General features: G+C 48.5%; 1 long non-coding RNA gene across 6 annotated transcripts; it reads left to right on the forward strand.

Annotated features, from left to right (window-relative positions):
• Positions 1 to 3,572: 3,572 nt before the first annotated feature.
• On the forward strand, positions 3,573 to 12,250 carry LOC102168180 (uncharacterized). Of its 6 annotated transcripts, XR_002335642.2 has the most exons (6): positions 3,573 to 3,763; positions 4,050 to 4,224; positions 5,137 to 5,215; positions 9,343 to 9,496; positions 10,542 to 10,703; positions 11,857 to 12,250. It is a non-coding gene; the product is annotated as an uncharacterized LOC102168180 (long non-coding RNA). The 6 variants fall into 6 exon arrangements; XR_014815314.1 differs by lacking the exons at positions 3,573 to 3,763; positions 4,050 to 4,224; positions 5,137 to 5,215 and adding an exon at positions 7,382 to 8,319; XR_014815316.1 differs by lacking the exons at positions 3,573 to 3,763; positions 4,050 to 4,224; positions 5,137 to 5,215; positions 9,343 to 9,496 and adding an exon at positions 7,393 to 8,319.
• The last annotated feature ends 6,648 nt before the right edge of the window (positions 12,251 to 18,898 follow it).

Consider the following 18,898-nt stretch of genomic DNA (forward strand, 5'->3'; position numbering starts at 1 on the left):
GACCCGGCCGTCTCTAATCCCTACCACCAAGGAGCCCAATAAAGTGAGACTAAAGTTGACACATCTAATGGATTATGCATTTGTTCTCCTGTCAAGGTCACCTCCCCCTCCTGGGCTCTGGCTCCCATCCTCCCCTCCCGGTTTTTCCAAACTCTTTGCACTTGGACTTTTTTCCTCTCTCGGCTGCACCCATTTCTCTCTTTCCACCAGGTTATTCCCATCGGCGTACAAACATCTCTGATTTTAACCAACCTTTTCCTTTCTTTAGTGACCACCCGCATCCTCCTTCTTTGAGCAGCAAAATTCTAGAGAGAGCTGTCTCTACACATTGTCTTCTTTCATCTTTCCTACCTTTGCTGATCTGGGTTTATCTCTTTTACTCCAGTGAAATTGTCTTGCCAGGGTCAGCTGTGGCTCCATCGTCCAAAATCCCACGGCTGCTTTGCGGACTTCCTCTTGCTCCATCTCCCTGCCGCCGTCTACGTACCTGGGCCTTTTTGGAAAAGCTCACTCTCCGGGCTTTACCCCCTCCCCCACCAGCTATCCCCTTCCTCTTGCTCTTCGGATATTATCTCAGATGATTTCTGAATGCTTCCCTGATCCTCTTCCCTTAACCACCTACCTCTCTCCCTACGGCATCTACTCGCGGCGCTTTTGGTATGTGCGCATAACTCCCACATTTTTGAGTTCCAAACTCAGTGGAAAACTCCCTTTTCATTATAAATTAAGGTTCTGTTTCCCCTGCAGTTAGGTGTGGCCAACTGACTGATTTCTAACAGCCTTGTCAAAGGGACTCATTTGTATCATTGTTGGGAAAAGGATTTTTAAGAGGCAGTGTCTGCTGCCATTAGTTTCCTAAGGCTGTTGCGACAAATCGCCGCAACTTGATGGCTTAAACTGACGGAGAGTTGTTTTCTCCCAGTCGTGGAGGCCAGAGATCCAGAACCGAGGCGTGGAGAGGACCGAGATCCCTTTGAAGACCCCAGGGGAGAATTTTCCTTGTCTCTTTCTCTCCTGGCAGCCACTCCGCCTCTGTCTTTAGATGGCCTTCTTTTTTCTTTTCTTTTTTTCTTGGTTTTTTTTTTGTTTGTTTGTTTTTTTAGAGCTTCACTCCTGGCATATGGCAGTTTCCAGGCTAGGGGTCCAATTGCAGCTGCAGCTGCCAGCCTCCGCCAGAGCCACAGCAACATGGGATCCGAGCTGCGTCTGTGACCTACACCACAGCTCACGGCAATGCCGGATTCTTAGCCCACTGAGCGAGACCAGGGATCCAACTCTCGTCCTCATGGATACTAACCAGCTTCCTTACCACTGAGCCACGACGGGAACTCCTACAGTGTGTGTCCCTGTGTGTTGTTTTCTTTTCTTTTTTTCTTTTTTTGCCTTTTCTAGGGCCACTCCCTCGGCATATGGAGGTTCCCAGGCTTAGGGGTCTAATCGGAGCCGTAGCCACCGGCCTACACCAGAGCCACAGCAACGTGGCGTCTGAGCCACGTCTGCGACCTACACCACAGCTCACGGCAACACCAGATCCTTAACCCACAGAGCGAGGCCAGGGATTGAACCTGTGTCCTCATGGATACCGAGGGTTCGTTAACCGCTGAGCCACGAGGGGAACTCTGCTGAGTGTGATTTTAAGTCAACCTACCAAAGATTTTATTACATGGGGTTAATGGGGGTTTGGCATCCAATTTCTGCAAAAACAACCTTTAGAGCTATTGGCTTCCTAATCCCTTCCTCCTGCTAGTAACCGCACCCAGAGTTCTTTCCTCTACCTGGTTGTCAGAGCTGCTCTGATCGCTGTTATCGTTATGAGCCATTTTTTTTTTTTTTTCTTCCTCAACTCTGAGCCTCCTGGTCAGCTTCCTAGTGGCTACCTTGGGGCCATTTGAAAGAGCTGGCTCCGGTAGAAACACAATGCTCTTAATGTGATGTCTGCCATGGAATCGAATCCCATTGTAAGAGAATTTTTACTATTGAGCCTCTATTCCTTGAGGTCTTTTCCAGTCTTGTTTACTGTAATTACATCAGGCATAGAAACAGCTTACCTATAACCCCCCCAAACCACAAATATCTGGATTGATCCTATTTTCTTTCACTTCTTCTTGGAAATTTGTCATTTCTCCCCTGAACTCATCTCAGTAATAATATATCTTGCTATAGACCCTGGAGAACAACCGACACACACTAATGGCCGGGTCCTTTTCCCAAAGCTTCTCTCAGGACTCGAGGCTCAGTATAGACTTGGTCTGTCTTTCAAGTTATTGCAGCCAAGAGGTTTCCCAATTGTATGATTCCTGCCACCCTCGGAACGCCACCTTTCCCGCTGCCCATACCACTCCCCTTGCTGGCCGCTGTCTGCTTCCCTGACCCACCCTCTCCCATGCCGCATGGACAGCTTCTTGCCTCACATCACAAGCCTCTGTACCTCGGGACCCTTATTTTCAGGAAAAACACAATTTCCAGCTGTGAACGCGCAGTTTCTTGCTCATTCCAATCAATCTGACTTCTATGGGCACCCGTGCTTGCCTTTTCCTCTCCTGTCAAAATACTTAGTGTTTTGATCGCTATCTAAGGCTCATCCACTTTTAGCTGCTGCCCGCCGTCTTTCTTCCTCTTCGCAGCCAAGCGTCAGAAGTGTTGTTTACACCCTCCGCTGGTTTCTTCCTCCCCCTTTCACCCACCTCAGTCTGGCTTCTGTACTGATTTCTTCATTCGTTTATTAACGTTGGCTTTTATTTTTATCAGTTTCATCCTTATGCTTTCTTTAAATGTATTCATTCTTTTTAAATTCCTTGACTTAAATGCTTCATTCATTATTTGTTCTATTTATTCATACAAATATGAAAGATCATACATCTTTCTCTGCTTTCCCTGTGTTTTATGACTCTTCTCTGTAGAATTTCTATATGGTTTTTAATCTTTGTTGTGGTTTTTCTCACTGATCCAAAGTGTTTAACAGAAAATTTAAAAATTTCTGTGTGGTAGAGTCTCATTTTCTGGTTTTATAATTAATTTTGTGTTTGTTTTTGTTTTTCGGGGCCACACCCACGGCGTGTGGAGGTTCCCCGGCTAGGGGTCCAGTTGGAGCTACAGCTGTCGGCCTCCGCCACAGCCACCACAGCACCAGATCCCAGGGGCATCTGCGACCTACATCACAGCTTACGGCAACCCCAGATCCTTAACCCACTGAGCCAGGCCAGGGATCAAACCTGCAACCTCATGGTTCCTAGTCGGATTCGTTTCCACTGTGCCACAACAGGAACTGCTGGTTTTATAATTAATATCTATTTTATTGCATTTTTGTCAGAATATATTGTTTTATATGATTTATGCTTTGGGGACGTTTTATAATTTCTCTGTGATTTTATATAAGTCAACTTTTGAATATTCTATTAATGACTTAAAAAGAGGTTTACCTTCTGTTTTCAGGCTGCAAAGCTGAATATATTAAAAAACCAAGACTATGTTATTAATTACATTTTTTTTTCTTTTCACAGTCATACCTGTGGCATATGGAAGTTCCAGAGCTAGGTGTCGGATCAGAGCTACACATCAGCAAAAGGTGTTTGCAATAGGGAAACCAGTGTCCTCAGAAATGTGATCAGATTTCTTCTCTGGACACTTTTTCTTGGCCATACCGGTGGCGTGCAGAAGTTCCCAGGCCAGGGATCGAACCTGTGCCACAACAGTGACAACAGTAGATCCTTAACCCGCTGAGCTACCAGGGAACCTCTGGATGCTTCTTTACAGTGGTCAATTTGTAGGTGAAATGTCAAAGCTTATTTCCTTCTCCTTGCCCCCATTCCTACCCCCAAACAAGCTCCCCACTCCTAACTCTGCCCTCCTACCAAAATGCTTCATGTTCCTTGTGCTGAGGCTGTCCGTGCAGGCAAAGCTCCCAGTCCTGGAGTTCACATTCCTAGATGGTTGGCCTCCTGCACCCTCTCGCGATGGGGTAGGGAGAGTGGAGTCTTTCTGGGAGTGTGGACCTCAGAGCCCTGCCCTGCTACTGATGATTCACAATGAACGCTCCTGATCTAAAACAGGTGGGCTCCTGATGGACATCAGCTCTGGCCCCACCATCTATCAGCTCCTCTCCGCCAGTAAGTCTTTCGAGGAAATCATTGCCACTGACTACATGGCCAGGAACTGCCAGGAGCTGGAGAAGTGGCTGAAAAAGGAGCCAGAGGCCTTTGATGGATCTCCACGGGTGAAATACATGTAAGAGCTTGGAGGGAATGGGTTAGGTGTCTGCTGTTTGTTTGAGAGTCTCCATCATACCAGGAGCTTCACTTAACTCCTGAATGGCGAATTTCCCATGAGGCTGATGTAGAAATGGCAAGGCAGATGGAGGCTAAGAAGGGAGGAAGTCAATGGGGTCCCAAGAAGCAAGGAAGAAGAGTGAAATCTGAATCCTCTAAAGACTGAGAGAGGGGAGTTCCCGTCGTGGCGCAGTGGTTAACGAATCCGACTAGGAACCATGAGGTTGCGGGTTCGGTCCCTGCCCTTGCTCAGTGGGTTAACGATCCGGCGTTGCCGTGAGCTGTGGTGTAGGTTGCAGACGTGGCTCGGATCCCGCGTTGCTGTGGCTCTGGCGTAGGCCGGTGGCTACAGCTCCGATTGGACCCCTAGCCTGGGAACCTCCATATGCCGCGGGAGCGGCCCAAGAAATAGCAACAACAACAACAAAAAGACAAAAAAAAAAAAAAAAAAAGACTGGGAGAGGGAACAGAAAGAGCTGGCTAGAGACAAGCCTGGAGCCAGAAAGAGACTGTCACGGAAGCCCACCCGGAATGCCAATGTCTGAACCCAAGCAGGTGGAGAACCTGCTAGGCTGCCTCCATTCTGATTGGCTGGTGCCCTGTTGTTCCAGTTACAACCTCTAGGGGGCTCTAAACTTGTGGAATCGTCTTGTGGCTCTGAGGAGGTGGGACACAGAATTAAGACCAATCTTGCACTGCCAAGTGGAACAGAATTCACTTATGGTGCCTATTTTCATTCGATTTCAGGGCACCACGTGGGTCCACCACAGCCCCTCCATCCCCAAATATCACTCTCCCTAGTTAGGTAAGGTGGTCGCAGTTGTTAAAGTCTTACTCTTTTTGTTTAAGGCTGATTTTTTTTTTTTTTAAGTACAAAAGTGGAGAGAGTAGTGCTAGTCCTGACTAATTCTGCCGTGTGAATGAGTCCCGCATCCTGAGAGAAGCTATAGGTAGGAAAAGAACGTGTGAGATGAGAGGGAGGTCGCGGGGGGGGGGGGGGCGGGGGGGGGGGGACATGGGGAAGGAAGGGGAACGGAGACACTGGAGGCCCCACCCACGTCCCACAAGCTCACTTCGTACTTTTGCTCAGCTGATTCCAGGCAGACTTTCCATTCCTGGGGGCACCTGCCTGGGTCGTGTTAAACACGGGCTGGCAGAAAGAGAACGGGCTAATGGCCAGGGGAGCATGGCCGGTAGAGGGGCCCCTGGGTGGGCAGGTCCTGGCCTTGGCTGTGCACAGCTGGCTTCAGGACCACGTCCCCCTCCAACTCAGTTTCTTCACCTGGAAAACCAATGACCTGCTCTCTTGGGAGTCCGAGTGCCAGGCAGAGTATGGACAAGAGGCATGTGTGTGGTCCACGTGACGAGCACAAGCCAGCTGCCCCGCTTTGCTCTTCCCTCCACTCCAGAGACAGGTGGGCCCGGAGGGAGGAGCGCTTAAGAGAGCGGTCCACCAGGTGCTCGAGGGCCACGTTCTGAAGGAACAGTCCCCGCAACAGGAGATCCTGCCCCAAGTGACTGTGTCATTTCCTCCCTGTGCCCCGAGGGGGCCACCCTGTGCCACCTCAGGACCCTGCTCCGGACCAGGGGCCATCTGGTGCTGGGCGGGGGCTTGGAGACCAGCCTCGTCGTGGTGGGGACGAGAGGTTCTCCGCACGGCCCCTGGAGGAGAAATCCTGTGGGAGGCCCCGCAGGAGACCGGCTTCACCGTTGAGAAGCTGGAGAAAGTTCCACAGGCTGCTGAGATCCTCTTGGATAACCGTTCCGACTGCACGAGGGTGTTTTTTCTGGTGGCCCAGAGAGGAGACCGAGACAAGGACTTGGAGGAGCCAGCAGCATGCAGGACAGGGCTCCAACCATCACTCTGCCACCTCATTCACTTCCCTGTCCATGTAGTCAGCTCCACATAGAACCCTTACCAGCAAATGACCGCTGGGTAAATAGGGCTGCTTATCTCAAAAGGAGAGGTTTCTAATATACTCCCCTAATGGCCCAGGGTTGGGAAAAGGAATTGGACTCGAGAAATAAAGTTGTGCCTCCTTAGTGTTGAGAGCTCTCAGGGTTTCCTGGAAGGAAGGGGTCAGAGTCCTGCTCCTGCTCTCCTGTTTTAGGCAATTCAGACCACATGACTTCTGAGCCTGCTCCCCACCCGCTTCTCGCTCCTGCTAATGTGGCAGCCCCGCCCCATGAAATGGAAAGCTCGCGCGTGGACTTTGATGCTTAGCTCTCTGTCTTACTTGCTCTTGTGGCTTCATGTGGGCACCTCGGAGCCTCAGTTTCCCCATCTCTGAAATGGGAGTCATCACAGCCTTCCCCAGGGTTATTGTGACACCTCTAAGCTATAACATGAATACATTTGCTAAATAACCACACAAGCAATTTCGTGTAAGTTTCAGCTGACCTTATAAAGGCATGTAACAAGCAGTTCTAAACAGAGCTAGAGAAGCTGTTTTCCCTTCATGTCCAGAGCAACCCACCTAACCCAGTTTGGGGCAGGGACAGAGCACTAGGGAAAGGCTTTTTGAAGGAAGAGGCAAGCAGATCAGGGAGATGTAAAGAGTGACCCAGGAGTTCCCGTTGTGACCCAGAGGGTTATGAACCTGACTAGTATCCATGAGGGTGCAGGTTCCATCCCTGGCCTTGTTCAGTGGGTTAAGGGTCCAGCGTTGCCACAAGTTGGGGTGTAGGTCACAGATACGGCTCAGATCTGGTGTTGCTGTGGCTGTGGGAAGACCAGCAGCTGCAGCTCTGATTTGACCTCTAGCCTGGGGACTTCTTCTTTTTTTTTTTTTTTTTTTTTTTTAATTAATTTATTTATTTATTATTATTTTTTTGGGTCTTTTTTTGTCTTTTTGTTGTTGTTGTTGCTATTTCTTGGGCCGCTCCCGCGGCATATGGAGGTTCCCAGGCTAGGGGTTGAATCGGAGCTGTAGCCACCGGCCTACGCCAGAGCCACAGCAACGCGGGATCCGAGCCGTGTCTGCAACCTACACCACAGCTCACGGCAACGCCGGACCGTTAACCCACTGAGCAAGGGCAGGGACCGAACCCGCAACCTCATGGTTCCTAGTCGGATTCGTTAACCACTGCGCCACGACGGGAACTCCCTAGCCTGGGGACTTCTAAATGCCGCAGGCGTGACCCTAAAAAAAACAAAAAACAAACAAACAAACAAACAAAAAAAACAAAAAAAAAAAAGAAAAGAAAAGTGACCCAGGCAAAGGAATCAGGGGTGAAGAGCAAGAACTTCCAGGACAAGTACCAAGACCCAGAGGGGAAACAACCTATTGTGTTTGGTGAACTTCTGGAAAAACTGAAGACATTTGGGTGCCAGTATGGGAGCCCTGTCCCCCAAGGGCACTAAGGCTAAGACACCGGGCACCTGGAGTGGTAGAACAGGCCAGAGCTTCAAGTGAGCAGAGGAGTGTCAAATCACTGATGGTTGGTGACTCAGCGGTGGGCACACAAGCAATTTAGTCACTCAACAAATATTTGTTGAGTGTCTGTGTAAAGCTGGACACAGCCCTTTGACCAGGGCTGGTCTTTACACGAAACATGGTTGCAACATGTAAGCCCTTGATTACATTCTACCCCGTGTGTGTATCTGGGTATATGCGCGTGTGTGTGCACACGCATGTGAGCACATGCATAAGCTGATGACCCACCCATAGAAGTGGGTAGGATCTACCTATAGTGCCACCACCTGAGGGATAGGTGAAGTTGACTCTCCCAAAGGCTGCGTTCAGATCAGGATTAACCACCAGGACACACTTGCAGTAGGTGGACCCAGAGGCTGAGTGCTCACACCCCACCCAAGGAGAGCTCCGAGTGTACACTGCCATGTACGGTGGGAAAGCAGGACTGGGCTGGGAAAGTGTAAGGCAAAGAGCTAGGTAGGCGGGAATAGGGAGAGGATGTCTGGGGAGCATGCTCGGTGGGACTGCAGCGTCCAGTCTCTGCCTCCTGCAGGAGGTGCAGGTGTGCACCTGTCAAAGCTTCTGCTGGGGTCCTGGGCCTTCACATCGGCTCCCTGACATGATATTCAAGTTACCAGGTACAGTTCTGCCTGCCACCTGTGAGTGGGCATTTGAGCATTTGTCTTCCTGGAGATAGAGACCGAGGAGTGTGAGACATGGCCAGGGACCCAAGAGGGTTACCATTTGCTGGGATAATGGGCAGCACGCTTCTGTTAAGCTCCCATTGAGCAGGCATAGGGCTGTATGGGAGGCAGAATTACTAGCTCGGGAGAGGGACGATGGGATGCGAAGAAGAAGGAGGGATTAGTTCCTGCTTGGGAATGAACCAAGGAAGGCTTCAGGGAGGAAGTGGTGGCCAAGATGCATTATAAAGGAGGAGAAACTCTCGCTGTGGCACAGTAGGGTAAGGATCCTGTGCTGCCTCAGCTGGCACAGGTTGCAGCTGCAGCTGGGATCCAATCCCTAGCCCAGGGAACTTCCATATGCTGTGGGTACAGCCATACAAAATAAATAAATAAATAAGGGATGGTAGCAAAGACATTCCTATTGAAGGAAAAAATACTGTTTAAAAAAATGGCCTTAGCACAAACACACACACACACACACACACACACACACACACACACACACACACACAAAAGAAAGGAGTTCCCGTCGTGGCGCAGTGGTTAACGAATCCGACTAGGAACCATGAGGTTGCGGGTTCGGTCCCTGCCCTTGCTCAGTGGGTTAATGATCCGGCGTTGCCGTGAGCTGTGGTGTAGGTTGCAGACGCGGCTCGGATCCCGCGTTGCTGTGGCTCTGGCGTAGGCTGGTGGCTACAGCTCCGATTGGACCCCTAGCCTGGGAACCTCCATATGCCGCGGGAGCGCCCCAAGAAATAGCAACAACAACAACAACAACAAAAGACAAAAAGACCAAAAAAAAAAAAAAAATGGCCTTAGGAAGCCACTGGGTGAATGGTGTGATGTTTGCATTGCCCCAAGGGTGGGATCCCTATGAGAGCAGCAGCGGAGGCAAGGCCAGGAGGGCAGCTTAGACCCCTGGGCTTTGTGAGCTTCTCCCGGCTAATCAGGGTTCATCTATAAATATTTATTTAGCATCTGCCATCTGCCAGGCACTGAGGATGAAAGAACAAGTATGACACAATTCTTGCCCTTGCTGGGCTCCCGGGCAGTTATGACGGCTGTTACAGGAGAGGAGCGCACAGGAAGAAATGCCTCATTGCGGGAATAAGGGAGGCCTGGCAAAGAGGTAGTGTTTGAAGTGAGCCTTGAACCAACCGTGAATACCAGGTTGCCAGGAAAACAGGGAGGGGAGGGGGAGGTGGACTGGGTGTTGAAGGCTTTTGCGGGCAGAAGCAGCAGCTTGGCCAAGGTGGGAGCCCTGGGTGGACATGGAGCCCGTTTGGGGAAACCTTGATAGGAAAACGTGTGCTAAGCACACGCTGGGTCTGTTCTGGAGTCTGGGGATGCAGTGAGTGGGTCCGACAAGGTCCTGCCCTCATTCTGCTGGGAGGGGAAGGGAGGCAGGCGACGAAAGAGTAGAACAAAGCAAGAGCGTGAGGAGCCCCAAGAATGAAACAAACAGGGTGATGCTCTGGAGAATAGCTGGGGTGGAGGGGGGTGGGGGGGCAGGGGGCAGGAGTGCCTGGGATGAACCAAGCTAACTGGCCCCACACAGAGTAGCAGAAGCTCTGGGGGACCAGTGCCAAGCCCAGCAGCGCCCCCCTCTTTCTGAGAGAGCTCCCCTACATGGGAGCGGAGAAGTGCCCTCCTGCCTGTTGGCTAGCCTCCCACAGCAAAGCCCCCTTTACAATGTTCGAGCCCTTCCCGGGCACTCGGGCCTCCAGGGGAAAGGCCAGCAGTGAGTGGGGTGGGTGGCATGCTCCTGGAGGACCGGGCAGGTCACCCTGCTGAATGTGAGCCCCTGGGTGGGGGTGCCCTTGGGGAGAAGGAGGCAGGAGGGGACCAGTCCCAGCCAGGCTTTGGATTGCTTCCCTTGCCCTTCACCCTGTGGACACAAGGGGGCAGCCGAGCCTCGAGCTTGGCAGGATGCAGGGCCAGTGGGGACCTTCCCTCAGCCTTGCTTGTCCATGGCCAGCTCCTTGTCTGAGCCCTGCTCGCCCATCCAGTGTGACCTCTGAATGCTGAAATCATGCAAACGAAGCCACTGCCAGGGCAGAGCACCCAGATTTTCACTGACCTTCACTAATCATATGTGATGTTCGCAGTCCCCCGCCCCCTCCACAGCAGCGGCTGAGGCCCAGGAAACCTAACCCACATCTGCCTGCTTCCAGATCCAGCTAGGGACTGGCCCATAAATAGCCAGGATGACAGACCAAGGGAGAGGCACCCAGCTGGCCTCTGGAAGGGAGTTTTTCTGGGGCCTCTCCTGCAGTGAAAACCTCCCCGGAGTCCCTGAAGCTGTGCTGGAGGATGAGTACAGTGGACAGGACGTGGTGAGTCCATAGGTTCCCTCTAATAGCCGTTCACACGTGGCTCAGGTCCGGAGCTAGGCGTACAAAGGGGAAGTGGATTCAGATTCTTCCCCGAGTCCAGGATCAGGTAGGCAAATGGCCACTGCAGTGTGGTGTGGTAAGTTCAGTGAGAGGGTGCAAGGCTCAGAAGTGCATTCACCTAGACGTGGGCGTGGGGTAGAGCGAGTCACGGAAGGCTTCCTGGAGGTAATGCCCAGGTCCAGTCTTAAGGATAAGAGGGTCGAATCAAGCAAAGGTAGAGAGGGCTTTTCAGACAAGAGAAAAGTGTAAGTGAGACATCAAAGTCAAGAAACAACATGGGGAGTTCCCGTTGTGGCTCAGTGGGTCAAGAACCCAAAATAATGTCCATGAGGATGTCAGTTTGATCCCTGGCCTCTATCCTTGGCTTAAGAATCCGCATTGCCAGGAGTTCCCGTCATGACGCAGTGGTTAACGAATCCGACTAGGAACCATGAGGTTGAGGGTTCGATCCCTTGCCTTGCTCAGTGGGTTAATGATCCGGCGTTGCCGTGAGCTGTGGTGTAGGTTGCAGACGCGGCTCGGATCCCGAGTTGCTGTGGCTCTGGCGTAGGCTGGTGGCTATAGCTCCGATTCAACCCCTAGCCTGGGAACCTCCATATGCCGTGAGAGCGGCCCAAGAAATAGCAAAAAAAAAAAAAAAAAAAAAAAAGAATCCGCATTGCCGCAAGCTGCAGCGTAGGTTGCAGATACGGCTTGGACCCAGCATTGCTGTAGCTGTGGTGTAGGCCTGCAGCGGTAGCTCTGAATTGACTAGCCCAGGAAATTCCATATGCCCCAGGTGTGGCCCTAAAAAGAAAAGAAATTAGATTCCTGATTGAGGAAAGACCCCATAGCCAGAGTGACCAGGCAGACAGATTGATAGAAATATTTGCAAAGATAAAACCAACAGGGAATTGATACCTTCTAGAACATACAAAGAGTAGACAAATGAATAACAATGACAGGAGAAAGTTACCGCCGCCGGCCAAAAAAAAAGAAACAAAGGTATGATGAGGAATTTTATAGAAGAGGATACCTCAAAAGTCACACACATCTTATGGCAGAGATTGCCTCAGGCTTCACCAATTTCCAAATCATCTTTTCTTTGACACAGAGATGGACTGCATTTCTCAGGTCATGTGACTGAATTCTGGTCCAAGGAATGTGCCTGCCTCAGTGTGTGGCTCGACAAACCGCCCATGCTCTTCCCTAAGGGCTCTCTCTTCCCAACCCAGCTGGCTGGATGCAGAGGATCCAGCAGACGATGCTGAGCTCCTAGGAGATGGCGACAGAGCCACACAACGGAAGCCTGACAGCCTGGACCACCTCTCCCTAAACCGCACGGCACTGGACTATGTTGTGAACCAAAAAATAAGCCTTTGTTTTGTTAAGCCACTGAGATTCGGGGTTTGTTATTCATACGCAGTGATTCTTCCTCACCGATACAAATATTTAGGTGTGCTCAAGGTCATCCGAGAAAAGCAAAATAAAAAAAGGATACAACTTCACTTATTCTCATTAGACTGGCAAAAATTGGTAAAGTAGATCATTCCAAGTGTGATGGGGGTTGGAGGATGTGTGTGTATGTGTGTGTGTGTGTGTGTGTGTGTGTGGTGATAGGAAGTCTCACCGCTATTGGGCAGCCTTGCTGGGGGCAATCTGGTGGTTCTTCGTAAAATTAAATATGTGGATACTATGAATCAGCATTTCTACTCCTGGGGATACATACCCCATGAAAATTCTCATACAGGTCTATACAGAGGAGACACAAGTATCTACAGAATGTGGTGCTGGGGAGTTGGGGGCAATCTGGGTGTCCGTCACCAGGGAAATAGGTAATAAACCAGGGGATGCAAGTCATGGAGGATGCAGCGTAGTGGACCGCATGGCACAGCGCAATGTGCATAGGCCTTCAACGCATGGTGAAAATAATGTAAACAAAAACACATGCATAAAAGAGTTCCTATTGTGGCTCAGCAGGTTAAAAACCTGACATAGTGTCCATGAGGATGTGGGTTCCATCCCTGGCCTCACTCAGTGGGTTAGGGATCCAGATCCTGCGTTGCCATGGCTGTGGTGTAGGCTGGCAGCGGAAGCTCTGATTTGACCCCTAACCTGGAACTTCCATTTGTCACAGGTGTGGCCCTAGAAAGAAAAAAAAGAAAGAAAAAAAAAGGCACAAGGAAAAACAGTACATATTTTATAAAAAATACGCATAAATTACATAGATTAAATACCTCAGAATGGTTGCCTATGGGGAGAATGAGAGTAGGAAATGGGAGGTTGGGGAGTTCCCTCTATGGCTCAGTGGTTAATGAACCAGACTCGTATCTGTGAGGATATGGGTTCGATCCCTGGCCTCACTCAGTGGGTCAGGGATCCGGTGTTGCCTGAACTGAGGTGTAGGTTGCAGATGTGGCTCGGATCCCGAGTTGCTGTGGCTGTGGTGTAGGCCAGCTGCTCCAGCTCGGATTTGACCCCTAGAATGGGAATTTCTAGCCTGGGAATTTCTGTATGCTGTCAGTGCGGCCCTAAAAAGCAAAAAAAGAAAAAAGAAAATGGGAGGGGAAAAAAGAAAATGGAATTGAATGGATGAATGCACTGCATAGATTCTTCCCTTCAAGAGCTTTCTGACAAGAGACTGAAGACTGACAATCACAGCTTTTGACTTCTGAGGCTTGGTTTCCTTTGCAGAATCTGATTTCCATGAGGCTAAAACGCCTACACTCAATTTTTTCTTTTTTTTTAATTAAAGTATAGTTGATTGACAATGTTGAGCCAATTTCTGCTGTACAGCAAAGTGACCCAGTCACACATATACATTCCCTGTCTTATATCATCTTCCATCACGTCCTGTCCCAAAAGACTGGCTAGAGGTCCCTGTGCTGTACAGGAGGACCGCATTGCTTATTCATTTTAAATGTGATAGTTTGTATTTACTAACCTGTAATAGTTAGCATCTACTAACCTTAATTTTTTAAAAAGCCCATGTTCAGCCTTCACTGCTCTTTCCAATTTCACAAGCATTTTCTTTTAATCTCTTGACATCATGCCTTTTCAAAAACTAAACAATAAAGAGGAACAGAATTACAAGATCCAATCTTAGCCCAAATGGCTTCTACTCAGAACATAAAATGATTTTTTAAAAATATGTAATAAATGGAGAAAAAATGGAATACATTGTGCTTGTATTTGTATAGCGTTATTAGTGACAGAACAGGTGTCCTAAATATACATATATACTTATCTATCTACATACTTATCTATATATGTATACATATATATAATATCATGATAGTAATTAGTAGGAAACAAGAAAAAAAATCAGTAGAACAGAGGCGAGAGCCCTAATCAGATCTTAGCCACACTAAGGAGGAAGGACACAAAGCAAAGAACCCGAAGGGCGCAGATCCCATTCAAGTTCTCGGGTTTTGCCAGGTGGGTGTCGGGGGAGCTCCACCCTGATTTCCAGCCTCACTGCACTTCGATCAGCATTGCATCTGCTGGGCACACACTAATCTCCAGCAAGCTGGACTCCTGCCACAGTAAAGCCACTGGTGCTGAGCTCTGCCAAAAGCCTCCAATGCCGTCTCCCTAAAGTTTACAAGCTGCGCAGAGGGGGTGGGTCGGGACCCCTCTCAGCCAGGTATGGAGTTGTCTGAAGTTGAGGCTCAGGAGCTCTTTTCTGAGTAGCCCTCTGGGGCCCCACCTCCAATATCGTTTTTCTCCCCTCAGTCTTCTTCCTGTAGCCAAACAGCTGGCCACTCGTGTCCTCCCCTCCCTCCCCTCCTCGGCATTCTTCTCAAAGATTTCTGTAAACTAGGCAACAGATTCAGGGGCTAGTTTAGAATCTGGAGACTCAGAGTTTCCTGGTGGTTTAGTGGTTAGGACTTGGCGCTTTCACTGCTGTGGTCCCAGGTTCAATCCCTGGTCTGGGATCTGAGATCCTACATTGAGCCGCTGCATGTCATGGCCAAATAAATAAATACAATAAAACATGAAAAAAATAAAATTTGGAGGTGCCTGAGTGTAGAAAACCAGACAGATAACTAGATAACCAGAGTTTCTGGCCGAGTCAGCTCAAAACTCTGTCGGAAAATGAGATGTTAGAGCCTTAGGAAATGAAACGCAGCTCTGAGCACTCCCACTGCCCCTCTGGTGGTCTGAGGGGACAACCTCCGTTCTTCTCTACAGGTAGGCATCTCTCAACAAAAGTTCAAAGCTGGGAGGTTGTGCCCTTTAAGAAAAAGTTCCCTGGGAGTTCCCTGGAGGCTCAGGGGGTTAAGGACCCAATGTTGTCACTGTTGTGGCTCTGGTTACTGCTGTGGTTCAGGTTTCGTCCCTGTCCTGGGCACTTCCACACGCAGTGGTCATGGCCAAAAAAAAAAAAAAAAGAAAGAAAGAAAGGAAGACGCTCCCTCCCTCCCTGCAATTAAGGCTCAGATTAATCATCCCTGGACTTACCATATGTATTCATTAAAATCTCAAGCAGACCCTGTGGGACCACATCAAATTTGATGAGTTATCATTTTGCTTGTAATTTTGTTTATTTCTTATTAATTACCAAGTACATGAAAGGCTCCCAAATTGCCAGCTCCACTGACGGCAGGAGTTGCTTCATTCAGCTCTGCCCGGGATTCTGACCTGGGGGCTCACATCTGGCCTCAGGTCTGGTTGGAGCAAAGAACCCGGAAGAGGCTCAGCAGCTTCCCTGCTGCGTGAGGGAGCCCCACCCCCACTGCAGCCGCTGAGGTGAGGGGAGCAGGTTCCTAATTGCTGCAGCAAGGCGTGCCTGCGCAGCCCTTGCTTCCTCGGATAGAAGCAGAAGCCACCGACTGCAGAAGGAGAGATGACTCCTGCCTGCCAGTGGGGTCTGAATCATCTCTGGGGCCTCTGGACGCTCTGATCTAATGGAAGCCTTGATGTCTGAAGCATAGAAGGACTTCTTCCAGAATTGGAAAGAAAAGCTTGGAGGGAAGCTCGAGTGGCAGTTTCTGCAATGTGCCCCGCCATCCTTGCCCTGTTTTTGTTGAGACTGTCCTTTATCCTTTAGTGCCTTTGAGTGATTTAACCCCTTTGGATAAAATTGCGTAAAAAGAGACTCACAGGGCAGGGGCCGGCCTCACAGAGGAATCTTGGGAAAACCTATATGATCAAGGACTCTTGATTTCAAAATCTGTGCTTGTTTTTTTTTGTTTTTGTTTTTGTTTTTTTTTTTGTCTTTTGTTGTTGTTGTTGCTATTTCTTGGGCCGCTCCCGCGGCATATGGAGGTTCCCAGGCTAGGGGTCACATCGGAGCTGTAGCCACCGACCTACGCCAGAGCCACAGCAACGCAGGATCCGAGCCGCGTCTGCAACCTACACCACAGCTCACGGCAACGCCGGATCATTAACCCACTGAGCAAGGGCAGGGACCGAACCCGCAACCTCATGGTTCCTAGTCGGATTCGTTAACCACTGCGCCACGACGGGAACTCCTGTGCTTGTTTTTAAAAGTGTCTCTGCGTCCACACATGCAGGTGTTTTTTTTCATTGTGAGGTACAACATACATAGAAAAACTTCAGAAAACATTTACGTACAGTATAAAGATTAATATAAAATCACCCACTCCCAGGTCAAGACATGGAATATGCAGGGGAGTTCCTGTTGTGACTCAGTGGTCCTTCACAGGACCTGACGTAGTCTTGGTGAGGATGCGGGTTCCATCCCTGGCCTCCCTCAGTGGGTTAAGGATCTGGCACTGCTGCAAGCAGCAACACAGGTCACAGATGTGGCTTGGATCTGGTGTTGCTGTGGCTGTGGCATAGGCCTCAGCTGCAGCTCTGATGTGACTCCTGGCCCCAGGAACTTCCACAAGCCCGCAGGTGCAGACATAAAAATACAAAAAATAAAAAATAAAAGAACATGCAGGATCTCCTCCTACCTGAGCAAAATCCCTTCCTTTCCCTCCAGAGGCAACCACTATCCTGTGGTCTGAAGTAATCATTTCACTGTTTTTCTTACAGTGCACCACTTCCGTAATTCTGCATCACTCAGTAATGTTGTTTACTCTTGCCTGTTTTGAACTTCATATAAACGGAATAAAAGCATAGGTCTTCTTATGACTTGCTTCTTTCACTCTCCATTTGGAGAAGCGTCCTTGCTGATGCCTTTAGCTGTAATTGGTTCATATTCACTCCAATTGATTTATTTATTCTATGTTGCCAAACATTTTCGTTGCTTCCAGTTGGGGGCTATTTCAGACAATGCTTCTAAGCCTTTCTGTGTCTGTGTAAGATTTTCTGTACATATGTCCCAGGTGGTGCATTTGCTGGGCATGGAGTATAGGCACAAACTCAAGTCTACCAGTAAATGCCAACCTGTTTTCCAAAATGGTGCACCAATTTATACCTTTTATCAGAGAATATCTGTTGATCCATGTCGTTGGTGCTGGTCAGATGTAATTTTTGCCATTTGGTAGCTGTATAAGTGTATCTCCTGTGGTTTAATTTGCATTTTACTGATGAGATTAAATATCTTTTCATAGGTTTAGTGGCCATTTGGATTTCCTTTCTTCTTATTTATTCTTTTTGTCTTGTCTTTTTAGGTCCGTACCTGCGGCATACCGAGGTTCCCAGGCTAGGGGTCTAATGGGAGCTCCAGCTGCCGGCCTATACCACAGCCACAGCCATGCCAGATCCAAGTCGTGTCTGTGACCTACACCACAGCTCACGGCAATGCTAGATCCTTAACCCACAGAGCGAGGCCAGGGATCGAACCCCCAAACTCATGGTTCCTAGTCGGATTCATTTCCGCTGTGCCACGACAGGAACTCCCTGGATTTCCTTTCTTATAAAGGGTCTGTTCAAATCTTCTCTGTCGTTCTTTATTTTTGTTTTGATTCATGGAAGTTCTTTATTAATTCTGATTCCAAGTCCTCTGTCACTTTAACTGTTGTAGTTAGTATCTTTTCCTACTCTGATCCGTCTCTCACTCTCTTAATGAAGACTTCGGTTGAAGAGACGTTTTTAATTGTGATATATTCAAACCAATAGATCTTTCATGAACTGTGACTGGCTTTTGTATCTGGTTTAAGAAACTCTTCTGGACCCTTAATGTCATAAAGATATCCTTATATATTACCTTCTAAACTTTAAAGATCTATATATATTTATGAGGTTTTTTACTTTTTATTTTTTTATCATTTATTTATATATGTATTTTTTCTACTGTACAGCATGGTGACCCAGTTACACAAATACATGTATACATTCTTTTTTCTCACATTTCATGTTCCACCATAATTGACTAGACAGAGTTCCCAGGGCGACACAGCAGGATCCCATTGCTAATCCATCCCAAAGGCAACATTCTGCATCTATTTACCCCAAGCTCCCAGTTCCTCCCACTCCACAAGTCTATTTTCCAAGTCCATGATTTTCTTTTCTGTGGAAAATTTCCTTTGTGCCATATATTAGATTCCAGATATGTGATACCATATGGTATTTGTCTTTCTTTTTCTGACTTATTTCACTCAGGCTGAGAGTCTCTAATTCCATCCATGTTGCAGCAAATGGCATTATTTTGTTCTTTTTTATGTCTGAGTAGTATTCCATTGTATATGTATACCACATCTTCCTGATCCAGTCATCTATCAGTGGACATTTGGGTTGTTTCCATGTCTTGGCTATTGGGAATAGTGCTGCAATGAACATGAGGGTGCATGTGTCTTTTTTAAGTAGAATTTTGTCCGGATATGTGCCCAAGAGTGGGATTGCTGGGTCATATGGTAGTTCTATGTATAGTTTTCTAAGATACCTCGTGAGGCTTTTTAATCCACCCGAATCAATTTCTGTGTACTGTACTGTCAAGAGAGGTTCTAATTCCACTTTCTCCCCATGAATACTCATTGATGCCAGAACTATTTATTGAAAAGTCTGCCTTTTTCTCCATTGACCTAGGATGTCAACTCTGTCATATATCAAATGTTCATAGAGGCGTAGGTGTCTCTATGGGTCTCTACTTTGTTTCATGGGTCTATTTGTCAATCCTTGTCCCAATACCACACTGTCTTAATTACTACAGCTTTATAATAAGTATTATATTCTGGTAGAGCAAGTCCTCCTACTTTATTTTTCTTCTTCAGGAGTAGCTACTCTTGGCCCTTGGTGCTGTC

The sequence above is a fragment of the Sus scrofa genome, chromosome 9 (assembly GCF_054392235.1).
Source record: "Sus scrofa isolate SSC_HxYL_T2T_F1_AM1 chromosome 9, Sscrofa_HxYL_maternal_Yorkshire_Landrace_v2.0, whole genome shotgun sequence".
NCBI lineage: Eukaryota > Metazoa > Chordata > Mammalia > Artiodactyla > Suidae > Sus > Sus scrofa.